The following is a 14345-nucleotide window of genomic DNA, read 5'->3' on the forward strand; positions in this document are numbered from 1 at the left end:
AAAAAAAAAAAAAAGAAACACTGTTCCTCTGCTGTCTTCCTTCTTGTAAATTAAAACTCCCTAACACACCTTCTCTTCAGGTATGCAGAAGTCGCCAAAAACAAGTGTTTTGTGATATCGGTCTCCCTGTCTTTTCTCTTTGTAATTCCCAACAATTGAGGCTGTATTTCTATGAAGTGCTTTGAAAGGCAGCCTCCCCTTCTCTTGTCCCGCCTTCATTGGCCAAAACATTTTGGGGAATTGCAAGGGAGTAGTCAGATTCGTCTTTTAACAGAAGAATATGAAAACCTTGGAATATGATATTAGTTTGGTGCAAAAGTGGTTGTGTGTTTGCCATGCGAAAGTAACCACAATTGCTTTTGCACCAGCTTAATAAAAATGTATCTTTCTGAGTTCCACCCTGAGAGATTCTGATGTGAAAGTGAGTACCAGGAATCTGTACTTGGAGCCAGAGCCTGGAAATTCAGCAGGACACACTTTGGAAATATTGCTTTAATACTTTATTAGAATGGAACTTGGAAAATAGTTCCCAATCCCAGTTTTCCCTGAACACCTACTGCCTGTTCTTCACATAGGCCTGGGTGAGCTATTGTATCCCTTCCATGTATATGAAGGAAGCATATATTCCTTTCTGGCTGAATATTGGCCATCTGAAAGGTGTGAAGATTTATTTCCTCCCTTGTTTTCCTTCCTTTCTTCCTGTAGGATTCCTGCATGCTATCTCTCACGTTCATTCTCTTTTCCCTACTACTACAAGCAAAGCAAACACAAAGTAAACTAAAATGCTCCTTCTTTTATAAAAAGATTTCTCCTGTTGCTCATTTTCCCATCCCCCCATCCTGGCCAAGCATGCCTTGTTTAGGAGGTTTTGCATTGTTTTCATTTTTCCTTGTGAAGCATTTATCCCCAGAAACTCTCTAGTACACAAGGACCTTTCTGAAAATCTCTCAAGGATGTGAGCAGGAGCCTTAACAATACTTGAAAATACCCAGTGTGCTCTGTAACTTCTCTCCCACTAGTAAATGATGTCCTCACAAGCTCATTGATGAGAGACTCCAAGATGTACTTGTTACCAAGGATGCAATTTAATCAGTGATTTATAAAACTGAAATGATAGAGAAAAATGCTCTTTCATTTACTAAGTCATTCTTTAATTTGTTCATCCAGCCATCCTTCCATCTGTCCATCTACCCATCTATCCACTATCTACCTGCCAGCCTACCTATCCATTTACCCATCTCTCCATCTAGCTATCCATTCATCCATGCAGCCATTCATCCATTGATCCATCCATCCATCCATCCATCCATCCATCCATCCATCCATGAATGCACTCATTCAATTAACATTTATTGAATCCCCATTTATGTTCTCCAGTAGAGCCAAAAGTGATGATTTGAACAGTGTTAGTACTCAGGAAGGCCACTGTCTGGTGATAGGGATATATAAATATATATGTGTATATGAACAGATAATGTATAATGTAGTGGCCCTAATGACAGAGTCACTGATATTCACAAAGCATTATGTGAAATGAGGAAGTTATTCTTGTCATGCACTGCATCCTCATCAGTTGCTGTCCTGTTGTGAACCACAATTGAAATCGGGTGTGTTTCTTTACTTGGTTTTGTCAGTGTGCACTGGGCAGGTTGTAAATGCCACAAGAGCAGGAACAGTGTCTGCTTAATTGAATATGCTCTCCCCAGGACCCGGCACAATGCCTGGTACATGGTGGATGCTCAAGGGCTCCAAAAGCCAATGTTCCAAGCAGAAGGTATGACATGGTTTGGCTGTGACCCCACCCAAATCTCATCTTGAATTGTAACTTCCACAATTCCTACAGGTCATGGGAGGGACCCCATGGGAGGTAATTGAATCATGGGAGGGGGTCTTTCTCATGCTGTTCTTGTGATAATGAATAAGTCTCCTGAGATCTGATGGTTTTATAAAGAGAAGTTTCCCTGCACAAGCTCTCTCTCTTTGCCTGCTGCCATCCATGTAAGACATGACTTACTCCTCTTTGCCTTCCACCATGATTGTGAGGCCTCCCCAGCCATGTGGAACTGTAAGTCCATTAAATTTTTTTTTTTTTCCTAATCTCGGGTATGTCTTTATCAGCAGGGTTAAAATGGACTAATAGAAGGCACAATAAGAAGAAAAGGCCAAAGAGGCCGAAATGCAGAGTCTGTGTGGCTGAGGAGAGAAAGAAAGGTATAGGGAGGCAGGGGAGGAACAAAAACCGCTTTTGTTAGTGGGTAAAATGCAGAGGTGACCTTCTGAAGGGCTGGGGCTTGGTTCTGTGTGAGAGCAGGGAGTCATACACAAGTTTGAAGCAGAAAAATGGAATGGCCAGGTTTTCGTTTTCTGTGGGTTCCTCTGAAGGCTGAGTGGAGAATGGATTTGAGGGAGAGTAAAGCTGATGGGAGGGGAGGGTGGCAGAAGTCAGGAAGCTGTTTTAAGTATTCCAGGCAGGAGATGATGAGACCCTGTTGAGGTGGAAACAGAGAGGAGAGATGTGTGGGAGGCATTTGTGGCCCAGGGAGAAGGAGAGTAATGCAGAATGACTTCTAGATGTTAGACTTGGGATGACAGGAGGATGCAAGTGGATCAGCAGGGAACATGAGAATAAGAGAGAACAGACTGCAGAAATAATGAGTTTAGCCCGAGATTTTCTTTCTTTTTTTTGATATATAATTTTTTATTATACTTTAAGTTCTAGGGTACATGTGCACAACGTGCAGGTTTGTTACACATGTATATATGTGCCATGAAGATTTTCTTTTAGAGGCTTTTGATAATATCACAGGGAGACATCTGGTCAACCATTGTCTTTATGCATCTAAAGCCCAGAGAAAAACTCTCTCTTGGTTGAGGTTATTGCATTAAGATCAACAGTGTGGTGTGGTTTATCTCATGATTATAGTCAGTTCCTGCAAAGAGTTGGTATAGAATGAGATGAGCCAAGGATAAGGTGGGAACCTGGGAAGCTTATGGCATTACAGACATCCCAGCCATCTATTATATTATTTTTGTGTTTTTATTAACCTTGCCTCTGAACTCTTCTTTTTTTTTTTTTTTTTTTTTTTTTTTTTTGAGATGGAGCCTCACTCTGTTGCAAGGCTGGAGTGCAGTGGGACAATCTGGGCTCACAGCGTCCTCTACCTCCTGGGTTCAAGCAATTCTCCTGCCTCAGCCTCCCGAGTAGCTGGGACTACAGGCACGCACCACCATGTCCAGTTAATTTTTGTATTTTTAGTTGCGACAGGGTTTCACCATTTTGGCCAGGATGGTCTCAGTCTCCTGACCTGGTGATCTGCCCGCCTCAGCCTCCCAAAGTGCTGGGATTACTGGCGTGAACCACTGCGCCCGGCCGCCTCTGAACTCTTTAAAGGTGAGGCTCATTTGATTCAGCATCCCTGTTAACTATACACAAAGTAGGTCCTTTCACTTTTTTTTAATTTTTTTTTTTTAGTTTTCAGAGATAGGGTCTCTGTTTGTCATTCAGACTGGAGTGCACTGGCGCGATTATAGCTCACTGCAGACTTCAACTTCTGGGCTCAAGCAATCTTCACACCTCAACTTCTCAAGTAGCCAGGAATACATGCACATGCCACCTAATTTTTAAATTAATTTAAAAACGAATTTTAATTTTTAAGCCTAGTTGATTTTCAAATTATTCAGTAGAGCCAGGGTCTTGTCGTGTTGCCCAGGCTGGTCTAGAACTTCTGGGCTCAAGCAATCCTCCTGCTCAGCTTCCCAAAGTGCTGGGATGACAGGCGTGAGCCACCACACCTGGCCAGTAGGTGCTTTTAAAGATATTATTGGTTTCTGGACTATTGGTCAAAAGTTTTAAGATTCCCATTGCATCTTCAAAATGTAGAGAATTTGGTTTAAATCACTTCATTGTTTTCAGAAAAATATAGATTTTAAACTTAAAAAAATTTCTCATGTAAGGGACATTCAAGTAACATAGAAGGGACCAGGACTTTGGAGTATGTTATTTATTTATTCAATATATATGTATCAATGCCTTCTGTATTCAAGTGATGAGTGTGGGACCGTAGGGGGCAGCGCTGGCTAGGAATTATGGCCAATGATGTAAGCAATTACTTACAGAGCCTTAGTTTCTTCATGTGTAAAATGGGAATAAGAACATCTGCTTTTTAGGATTACTATTCTAATTAATTATAGTTAATATATATTAAATAGAGTTAGTTATATTTACTATACATGTTATTCTAAATCATTTTATTTATTTAGTGTCTGCATTATAATAAGGGCTGAAAGAAAACCAAAGAGAGAGGCGTACTGATGCAATTATGATTACATTACCTTTCCTAGTCAGCCACATAGAGCTGTTTTTCCTGAGACCTAAAAGTGTTTGGATTTCCCAAACCATTGCCAAACTGGTAGGTGAGGAGCCTCTGTCTAGCATACTAATAAGCTAAGGTTTGTGTTTTGCCTGTACTTTTCCTTTTCCAGGAGTGAAAAATATTTTTTCATTCTTTGTCATTTTAATTAAATCAAGTCTAGGGAAACATGAAACGCAAGTCACATTCCTTTTCAACAGGAAAACTTTGAAAACCGCACACCAGATTGCCAACTGTTAAAATTCATTCAGTAAAAGTTCATGGTCTATTGGACGTTTTTTCCTTCAAGCGTTGCATTATGTACATTTCCTATCTGTGTTTATGTGACAGATTGTCTAACAGATTTCTTGTACAGTGGAGTTACAGAGTCTGCCAGAAAGGCCTAGTTTGGAACCTGTGGCCATCGGTGAAAGGGATTTGGAAATGCCATCTTGTTAGCTACCAGATAATTTAGCAATCATGGCCTAACAGATCCCTCAAGACCAACAATTATATACCTGTTTGAAGCTAATTGGACTATACAGAAATGGGAGTTATATGAATTATATGTTATAAAAATGCGGTAGGTGTTAAGTGGACTGATATTACATTCTGAAACCTAGTATTGACTTTCAGTCATTTTAATGCGCAGGCTTAGAGTAGCCAGGATACTTGGCGGAAGTTGTCTGTCATATCAGAGTGCCTGTTTTTAGACTGTGTGCTAATTCTGTGTGTCGCTATATGTATATGAATGCATACTGTGTATCTCTACGTGCATGGACAAATCACATATTGTTTACCCTTAAAGTTTGCTGATAACAAGCGTTAAAAATTAGAATTCATAATCCAGATTTTGAAACCCGCCTGTATGCCACACCAAATGCTGCTGAAGAGTTATGAGAAGGCTTTTATTTTTAGCACTCAGTAAATTAAACCTTTTATTCATCATTCCCAAAGAAGAGAACATCCGTTCTTATTAATTTAAGGAAGGGGAAAGACAGCCGTCCAATCGGAGTGAACCTGTGTGTTAGGGCTTGTTCAAGAGAGTGACATCACACACGCTGTCATCCTCACATCAGTTAATTAATTATCTGTGTTACAGTAACAAGATATTTCAGAGAAGAGTCTCTCTTTCTCTCTCTCATAATAACTTTAAGCATGGTAGTTAAGAGTGTTGAGTTCTGGTTGCAAAGACATTTTCCTTAATTCAATGCATTTTCTCTGAATAATTCATGTTTGTTCGTTTGGTTTTTTATAACATATAACTGATCAGACATTTTTCTTTTTTTTCTTTTCTTTCTTTTTTTTTTTTTTTGAGATGGAATCCTGCTCTGTTGCCCAGGCTGGAATGGAGTGGTGCGATCTTGGCTCACTGCAATCTCCCCCTCCTGGGTTCAAGCAATTCTCCTGTCTTAGCCTCCCAAGTAGCTGGGATTACAGGTGTGTGCCACCACACCCAGCTAATTTTTTATTTTAATGGAGATGGGATTTCACCATGTTGACCAGGCTGGTCTCAAACTTGTGACCTTGTGATCTGCCCACCTTGGCCTCCCAAAGTGCTGGGATTACAGACGTGAGCCACTGCGCCCAACCAGGTTCAACCACAGCAGTTTTGACATTTCGGGCTGGATGAATTTATTTTAGGTATGGACATTTCTGTGTATCACAGAATGTTTAGCAGCATTCCTAGACTTTAGCTGCCCATAGCACCCTGTGCAGTTGTGACAACCAAAAAATCTCTAGATGTTTCTTTTTCCCCCTGAATGTCACCTGGAGGACAAAATCACCCCTGATTGAGAACCTATGCTGTCTACTCATGAGGCTGTCATTTAGGTTATCATCAATTGAAAAAATGTTAAAATGAAAGTATATGTGCTTCAGTTGTATTCACCCTGCTGTATTTTTTTGTGCCTTCAACCGCCTTATCCTATTAAACGTTTTCCAAATATAAGGTACATATGTAGCCACTATTTTTGTACTGGTTCTAGACAATATATTTCATTTTGAGTTGAGAGATAGCAGCCATTTTCAGTCATTTTAAATTTGATTAAGATTTAATGAGAAGAGAAAAAAAGGCATACATTTTCGTAAACTAATTTCAGCAGATGTGTGGATGCTTTTATATAAACCTACATTGGAAAAGAAGGTAGGGGGTATCATTAGGACAGAAAGACATAAAGTCCTATGTTTCTGCCATTGTAAGTATATGTACATCATACAGTTCTGGAATAAAAAAATGTAAAGTGTTTCTATGAGTCTTCACTAATCACAAAGGACCAAGGAGGAGAGAGGAATGGAGACTTTGGAACAGGTCAAGTGCTGCACATAGCATAATATAGCTTCACTAGATGGCTCTGTATTAAAATCTCAGAATTAAATTATTCTGTCATCAACTCATTCCGAAAGAAGTCATGCTTGCTCATTTCTCATGTCTACCCTTACTGCCTTCTGTGGGGCATCCAGATGTTTCAAAGGTCTGAAATGTAACAATTATGTTGCAGGAATTGCAGTGGCTTTGTTTTGGGGTAGAACATTCCAGGCTGTGAGTTTCTTTGGAAGGCAGGCTTCTGATTAGGTTTTGCCAAAGGCTCTGCCTAAACGTTTGTTTTCTGCTGATGGAGTCTAAGAGCTGAGTGGTTTTATTTTCCTAGAAACAGCTGCTTCCTTTCAGTTGGCTGAATCAGAGGATTTATTCCCCTTTTCCACTGCACATAGAGCCTTATGATGGGCACTGGGATGTGGAAAGAGTGGTATCGAAAGGAAAAGTCATCTTGTCTTTCAGTGTTTAGCGTCAACACTGGGTTAAATCTCTAACGTTGCATTCTGGAGTGCTGTTTAAGAGTGTTTTTATATTCTTTGAATTCAAGCATACTGGAAAGAAGGGGTACCTGGTGGCCCATATTTTATTAGCAGCGTACTACAGCCTCCTATCAGGTTCTTCTTAATGAAGGTGGTGTGGCCCCACTGCCCCCTGAATCTGCGGGAAAGTGGATATGAGAGGTAGTATTCAGGAAGATTTTGAGAAGGATGTTTTCCCTTCATTTCTCCAGATGCTGTAAAACTTCATGCTGGGTGATGGCAGGTCAGGAGAGAGCTGTGTGCGTGGAGAGGATTGCATTAGTTCCCTGCTAGAATTGCTTTTATTGGATTGCAATATGGGGTAATATTAGGAGCCCATCTTCAAGGAGATAGTAAGAAACAGGCATGCCTTTTATGCCGGTATGAGGAGGTGGTGGGGATATTTACATCTCAGGTCCTCTGGCATGGTGACTATAAATCCTGGCTTCCCTGTGTTTCAGAACACCTGGATCCAAATCCCAGCTCTGCTTTTTTATTTAAGTATTTTTTGACTCCTATAAGCATTTGCTTCCTCATCTATAATATGAGGGAAATAATAGCGCCCACATCATGAGTTGTGAAGCTTCCGATAAACAGAGTGGGTTAATTACTTACCTGCACTGAATGTTCAAAAATCATCACTATCCTGCTTGTTACATGATAAAACCTCCGTTTGCTCCAGCCTTAAGGAATAACTGTGCTAATTTTATTGGTTATTTATTGGTTTATTTTCATAATATAGGTACCTGGAATGGTGGATATCAACCATAAGATTTCCTTCCATGCCTATTGGTGGGAAAGCCAGCAGGAAATGTTGGCCTCTACCCAGCCAACATGGAGTGCTTTGAGGTTTGTGTGTGGGTATTAACTTCATTCCTGGCTTCAGTATGTTTCCAACCCCTGTTTCCATTTCTTTACTTTTATCACCTCTTAACAAGATAAATCTATTTTATGCTGCTGTATTGTGTTTGTCAATATGAGCCAAATTAATCCTTTCTTGACCTGTGGTGGCAAGGGAATAAATTTATATATATATATATATATATATATATATATATATATCTCCTCTGAAATATTGATCTTCTCTTATTCTTTATACCCCCTGAATAACAGGAGCCACAAACTCAAACATCTAAGCAGATAGCATCAATGAGAAAAACAGGCCCGGTTTAAGACAATAGGGATTAGAGGGAACTGCCATAAATAGACAGGATATTTTCCACACCTCCATATTTCTTCACCATTGAGTGTCTCAGTTACCCCCATGTCCACTCTTCCTTTCTCATCCCATATCTTTCGATTCAACACAGTATTCTTTTGATCCAGTGCCTGCTTGCAAATTTTGCTAAAACTCTACCAATTATTCTTTTACTTTTCTTATTTTTGAAGCAAAATAGCATGTTCTGAAGTAGCCTAAAAATGTGTCTCACACAAAGCATTCTGTGGGTATAGAATAACGACTAATAATTATGGTCATATCAACGTTAGGAATAGTGGTTGCTGACATTTATGAGTACTTGCTATGTTCTGCTTAACTATGTTGCATGCTTTAGATGATTTTTTTGACTTTCAACCCCAGGAGTTAGGTACTCTTCTTATCTCCATTGTTATCGCTAGGAATATGGAGATGCAAGGAGACAGAGAGACTCACTCGGGCCAAAATCCAATTGCTCAACACTTCCACCTGTCAGCCTCCTGGGCATGACTTCCCCACATGGGTATGATCTGATGTGTGTTTTGTAGGTATTACCACCTTCACCCGGAAATAATTCACCACTCTCTAACCTAGGTACTTCCTGGTCATCTTTCAAGACTCAGCTCTGTGCTATCACCTGCCTTAGAAGGCTTCCCTTACCACCCTTTACTGGGGCAGGTGTCCCCTCCTGTGTTTCTTGGTTCACACCACCACAGACAAAGCACACACAGTATTATGAGCGACCTTTGGCCCCGTGCTACTCTTCCGTCCATGGCTCCATCCATGGCCCCTCCCTCCCGTGACTCCATCCATGGCCCCTCCCTCCCGTGACTCCATCCATGGCCCCTCCCTCCCGTGACTCCATCCATGGCCCCTCCCTCCCGTGACTCCATCCATGGCCCCTCCCTCCCGTGACTCCATCCATGGCCCCTCCCTCCCGTGACTCCATCCATGGCCCCTCCCTCCCGTGACTCCATCCATGGCCCCTCCCTCCCGTGACTGCATCCATGGCCCCTCCCTCCCGTGACTGCATCCATGGCCCCTCCCTCCCGTGACTCCATCCATGGCCCCTCCCTCCCCTGACTGCATCCATGGCCCCTCCCTCCCCTGACTGCATCCATGGCCCCTCCCTCCCCTGACTCCATCCATGGCCCCTCCCTCCCGTGACTCCATCCATGGCCCCTCCCTCCCGTGACTCCATCCATGGCCCCTCCCTCCCGTGACTGCATCCATGGCCCCTCCCTCCCGTGACTGCATCCATGGCCCCTCCCTCCCATGACTGCATCCATGGCCCCTCCCTCCCGTGACTCCATCCATGGCCCCTCCCTCCCCTGACTGCATCCATGGCCCCTCCCTCCCCTGACTGCATCCATGGCCCCTCCCTCCCGTGACTCCATCCATGGCCCCTCCCTCCCGTGACTCCATCCATGGCCCCTCCCTCCCGTGACTGCATCCATGGCCCCTCCCTCCCGTGACTGCATCCATGACCCCTCCCTCCCGTGACTCCATCCATGGCCCCTCCCTCCCCTGACTCCATCCATGGCCCCTCCCTCCCGTGACTGCATCCATGGCCCCTCCCTCCCGTGACTCCATCCATGGCCCCTCCCTCCCGTGACTCCATCCATGACCCCTCCCTCCCGTGACTCCATCCATGGCCCCTCCCTCCCCTGACTCCATCCATGGCCCCTCCCTCCCGTGACTCCATCCATGGCCCCTCCCTCCCGTGACTCCATCCATGGCCCCTCCCTCCCGTGACTCCATCCATGGCCCCTCCCTCCCGTGACTCCATCCATGGCCCCTCCCTCCCCTGACTCCATCCATGGCCCCTCCCTCCCGTGACTGCATCCATGGCCCGTCCCTCCCGTGACTCCATCCATGGCCCCTCCCTCCCCTGACTGCATCCATGGCCCCTCCCTCCCGTGACTGCATCCATAGCCCCTCCCTCCCGTGACTCCATCCATGGCCCCTCCCTCCCGTGACTCCATCCATGGCCCCTCCCTCCCGTGACTCCATCCATGGCCCCTCCCTCCCGTGACTCCATCCATGGCCCCTCCCTCCCCTGACTCCATCCATGGCCCCTCCCTCCCGTGACTCCATCCATGGCCCCTCCCTCCCCTGACTCCATCCATGGCCCCTCCCTCCCCTGACTCCATCCATGGCCCCTCCCTCCCCTGACTCCATCCATGGCCCCTCCCTCCCCTGACTCCATCCATGGCCCCTCCCTCCCCTGACTCCATCCATGGCCCCTCCCTCCCGTGACTCCATCCATGGCCCCTCCCTCCCCTGACTCCATCCATGGCCCCTCCCTCCCCTGACTCCATCCATGACTCCATCCATGGCCCCTCCCTCCCCTGACTCCATCCATGGCCCCTCCCTCCCCTGACTCCATCCATGGCCCCTCCCTCCCATGACTCCATCCATGGCCCCTCCCTCCCGTGACTCCATCCATGGCCCCTCCCTCCCGTGACTCCATCCATGGCCCCTCCCTCCCGTGACTCCATCCATGGCCCCTCCCTCCCCTGACTCCATCCATGGCCCCTCCCTCCCCTGACTCCATCCATGGCCCCTCCCTCCCCTGACTCCATCCATGGCCCCTCCCTCCCCTGACTGCATCCATGGCCCCTCCCTCCCGTGACTGCATCCATGGCCCCTCCCTCCCCTGACTGCATCCATGGCCCCTCCCTCCCCTGACTGCATCCATGGCCCCTCCCTCCCCTGACTGCATCCATGGCCCCTCCCTCCCCTGACTGCATCCATGGCCCCTCCCTCCCCGGACTGCATCCATGGCCCCTCCCTCCCCGGACTGCATCCATGGCCCCTCCCTCCCCGGACTGCATCCATGGCCCCTCCCTCCCCTGACTGCATCCATGGCCCCTCCCTCCCCTGACTGCATCCATGGCCCCTCCCTGCCCTGACTGCATCCATGGCCCCTCCCTGCCCTGACTGCATCCATGGCCCCTCCCTGCCCTGACTGCATCCATGGCCCCTCCCTGCCCTGACTGCATCCATGGCCCCTCCCTCCCCTGACTCCATCCATGGCCCCTCCCTCCCCTGACTGCATCCGTGGCCCCTCCCTCCCCTGACTGCATCCGTGGCCCCTCCCTCCCCTGACTGCATCCGTGGCCCCTCCCTCCCCTGACTGCATCCGTGGCCCCTCCCTCCCCTGACTGCATCCGTGGCCCCTCCCTCCCCTGACTGCATCCGTGGCCCCTCCCTCCCCTGACTCCATCCGTGGCCCCTCCCTCCCCTGACTCCATCCGTGGCCCCTCCCTCCCCTGACTCCATCCGTGGCCCCTCCCTCCCCTGACTGCATCCGTGGCCCCTCCCTCCCCTGACTGCATCCGTGGCCCCTCCCTCCCCTGACTCCATCCGTGGCCCCTCCCTCCCCTGACTGCATCCGTGGCCCCTCCCTCCCCTGACTGCATCCGTGGCCCCTCCCTCCCCTGACTGCATCCGTGGCCCCTCCCTCCCCTGACTGCATCCGTGGCCCCTCCCTCCCCTGACTGCATCCGTGGCCCCTCCCTCCCATGACTCCATCCATGACTCCATCCATGGCCCCTCCCTCCCCTGACTCCATCCATGGCCCCTCCCTCCCCTGACTCCATCCATGGCCCCTCCCTCCCATGACTCCATCCTTCGATGACTCTGGTGCCATATTTTGTAGGCAATAACCCATGGAGAGAAAAAGACCCTCTGAGAAGCATCTACCAGGGATTTACGTAGAGATCATCAAGTGATACCCAAACAACAGGGGCCACAAACTCAAGTATCTAAGCAAATAGCATTAATGAGAAAAATGGGCCCAGTTTAAGACAATAGGGATTGATGGGAACTGCCATAAATAGACATGATATTTGACTACAGGTGGTTCACAGTTTAGCCTTTGCAGTTAGACTGCTTGAAAGTGGATCCTTGTGCCTTATTTCACTAGCTATGTGACCTAGGATAATAATGAGTCTCTCTGGGTCTCAGTTGCCACGTCCACAAAATGAGGAAAATAATTATGCCTACCCTAGAGGGCTCCTGAGTGGATATGAGATGGTGTTCATAAAGCCCTTAGTACACAGCTTTGTACCTAGAAGGTGCTCATTAAATTAGTTCCTATTTTCCATGCTTAGTATACCTTCTGTAGTGATGTTCAGCATTGCTTTGGGGCAACACTGCAGGCAATTAAATTGTCTTTATTTAATTCTCATTTCCTCCTCTTATTCCACAGGTATGTATTGTACAACTCCTCTAAAGTGGGGCACAAAATAGACAAAGCCCCTTTCTTTTTTTAATTATTATTATACTTTTAACTTCTGGGATACATGTACAGAACATGCATGTTCGTTACATAGGTATACACGTGCCACGGTGGCTTGCTTCACCCGTCAACCCGTCATCTACATTAGATATTTGTCCTAATGCTATCCCTCCTCTAGCCCCCCACCCCCTGACAGGCCCCGGTGTGTGATGTTCCCCTCACAGTGTCCATGTGTTTTCATTGTTCAACTCGTATTTATGAGTGAGAACATGCGGTGTTTGATTTTCTGTTCCTGTGTTAGTTTGCTGAGAATGATGGTCTATGCAAGTAAACTAGAAAATCTACAAGAAATGGATAAATTCCTGGACACATACACCCTCCCAAGACTAAACCAGGAAGAAGCCAAATCCCTTAATAGACTAATAACAAGTTCTGAAATTGAGGCAGTAATTAATAGCCTACCAACCAAAAAAAAGCCCAGGACCAGACGGATTCACAGCCGAATTCTACCGGAGGTACAAAAAGGAGCTGGTACCATTCCTTCTGAAACTATTCCAAGCAATAGAAATAGAGAGACTTCTCCATAACTCATTTTATGGAAGACCCTGACTTTCTACAGCTTATTGGTTTCACTGGTGTTGTTTATAATGGCAGCCATGAGCCCCGCGTGACTGTTTAAATTTAAATGTAAAAATTCAGTGCCTCAGTGAGACTAGTTATATTTCAAGTGCTTAGTGACCACACAGGGCCAGAGGCTACCATATTGGATGGCACAGATATGTGAGTTTGCTAGAGCTGCCATAGTAAAATACCACAGGCTGTTTGTCTTAAGGAATAGAAACTTAATTGTCTCTCAGTTCTGGAGGCCGAAGTCCAAGGCCAAGGTGTTGGCATGGTTGGTTTGTTCTGAGGCTTTCCTGCTTGGTTGGTAGATGGCCGTCTTCTCTCTGGGTTTTCACATGGTCTTTCTGTGTCTGTGTCTTTATCTCCTCTTCTTGCAAAGGCAGCAGTCATGTTGGATGAGGGCCCACCCTATGACCTCATTTTAACTCAGTCACTTCTTTAAAGACCGTCTTTCCAAATACACATTCTGATGTACAGGCGGTTAAGGCTTCAATATATGAATTTGGGAGCAGGGTGAGTATGCCATTCAGCACATCACAACAGGATAGAATATTTTTGTAATTACAGATGGTGGCTCATGCCTGCAACTGTAGTACTTTGGGAGGTCAAGGAAGGTGAATCTCTTAAGCCCAGGAGTTTAAGACCAGCCTGGGCAACATAGCAGAACCACATCTCTACTAAAAATACAAAAATTAGCTGGGCATGGTGGTATGTGCCTGTGGTCCCAGCTATTTGTGAGGCTGAGGAGGGAGGATCACCTGAGCCTGGGGAGGTCAAGACTGCGGTGAGCTGAGATTGCTCCACTGCACTGTAATTTAGGTGGCTGAGTGAGACCCCATCTCAAAAACAAGCAAACAAAAAACAAAAACATGCAAACAAAGAACACCTTAAACAAATAAATGTCCATGTTATTTACTAATACTGAACATATACTTAAAACCAGCACTTCACCTACATGTGCATTCTTCTGCCTGGGAGGTGTTGATAGAGTGACCTTAGAAAAACGTGTTTGTGTATGATTCAAAAGTGAATTGAACTTGAGTGAGAAGACGCACACGTCTTCTCTCCCCCTCCCTCCCCTTGCTTCTTCCCA

The 14345-nt window shown here is 46.2% G+C and overlaps 1 protein-coding gene across 22 annotated transcripts in view; it reads left to right on the forward strand.

The window, feature by feature from the left end:
* The window catches only part of RBFOX1 (RNA binding fox-1 homolog 1), a 2503848-nt gene that overhangs the window by 1222649 nt on the left and 1266854 nt on the right, over nucleotides 1–14345 (forward strand).

The sequence above is a fragment of the Pongo abelii genome, chromosome 18 (genome assembly GCF_028885655.2).
Source record: "Pongo abelii isolate AG06213 chromosome 18, NHGRI_mPonAbe1-v2.0_pri, whole genome shotgun sequence".
NCBI classification, from domain to species: domain Eukaryota; kingdom Metazoa; phylum Chordata; class Mammalia; order Primates; family Hominidae; genus Pongo; species Pongo abelii.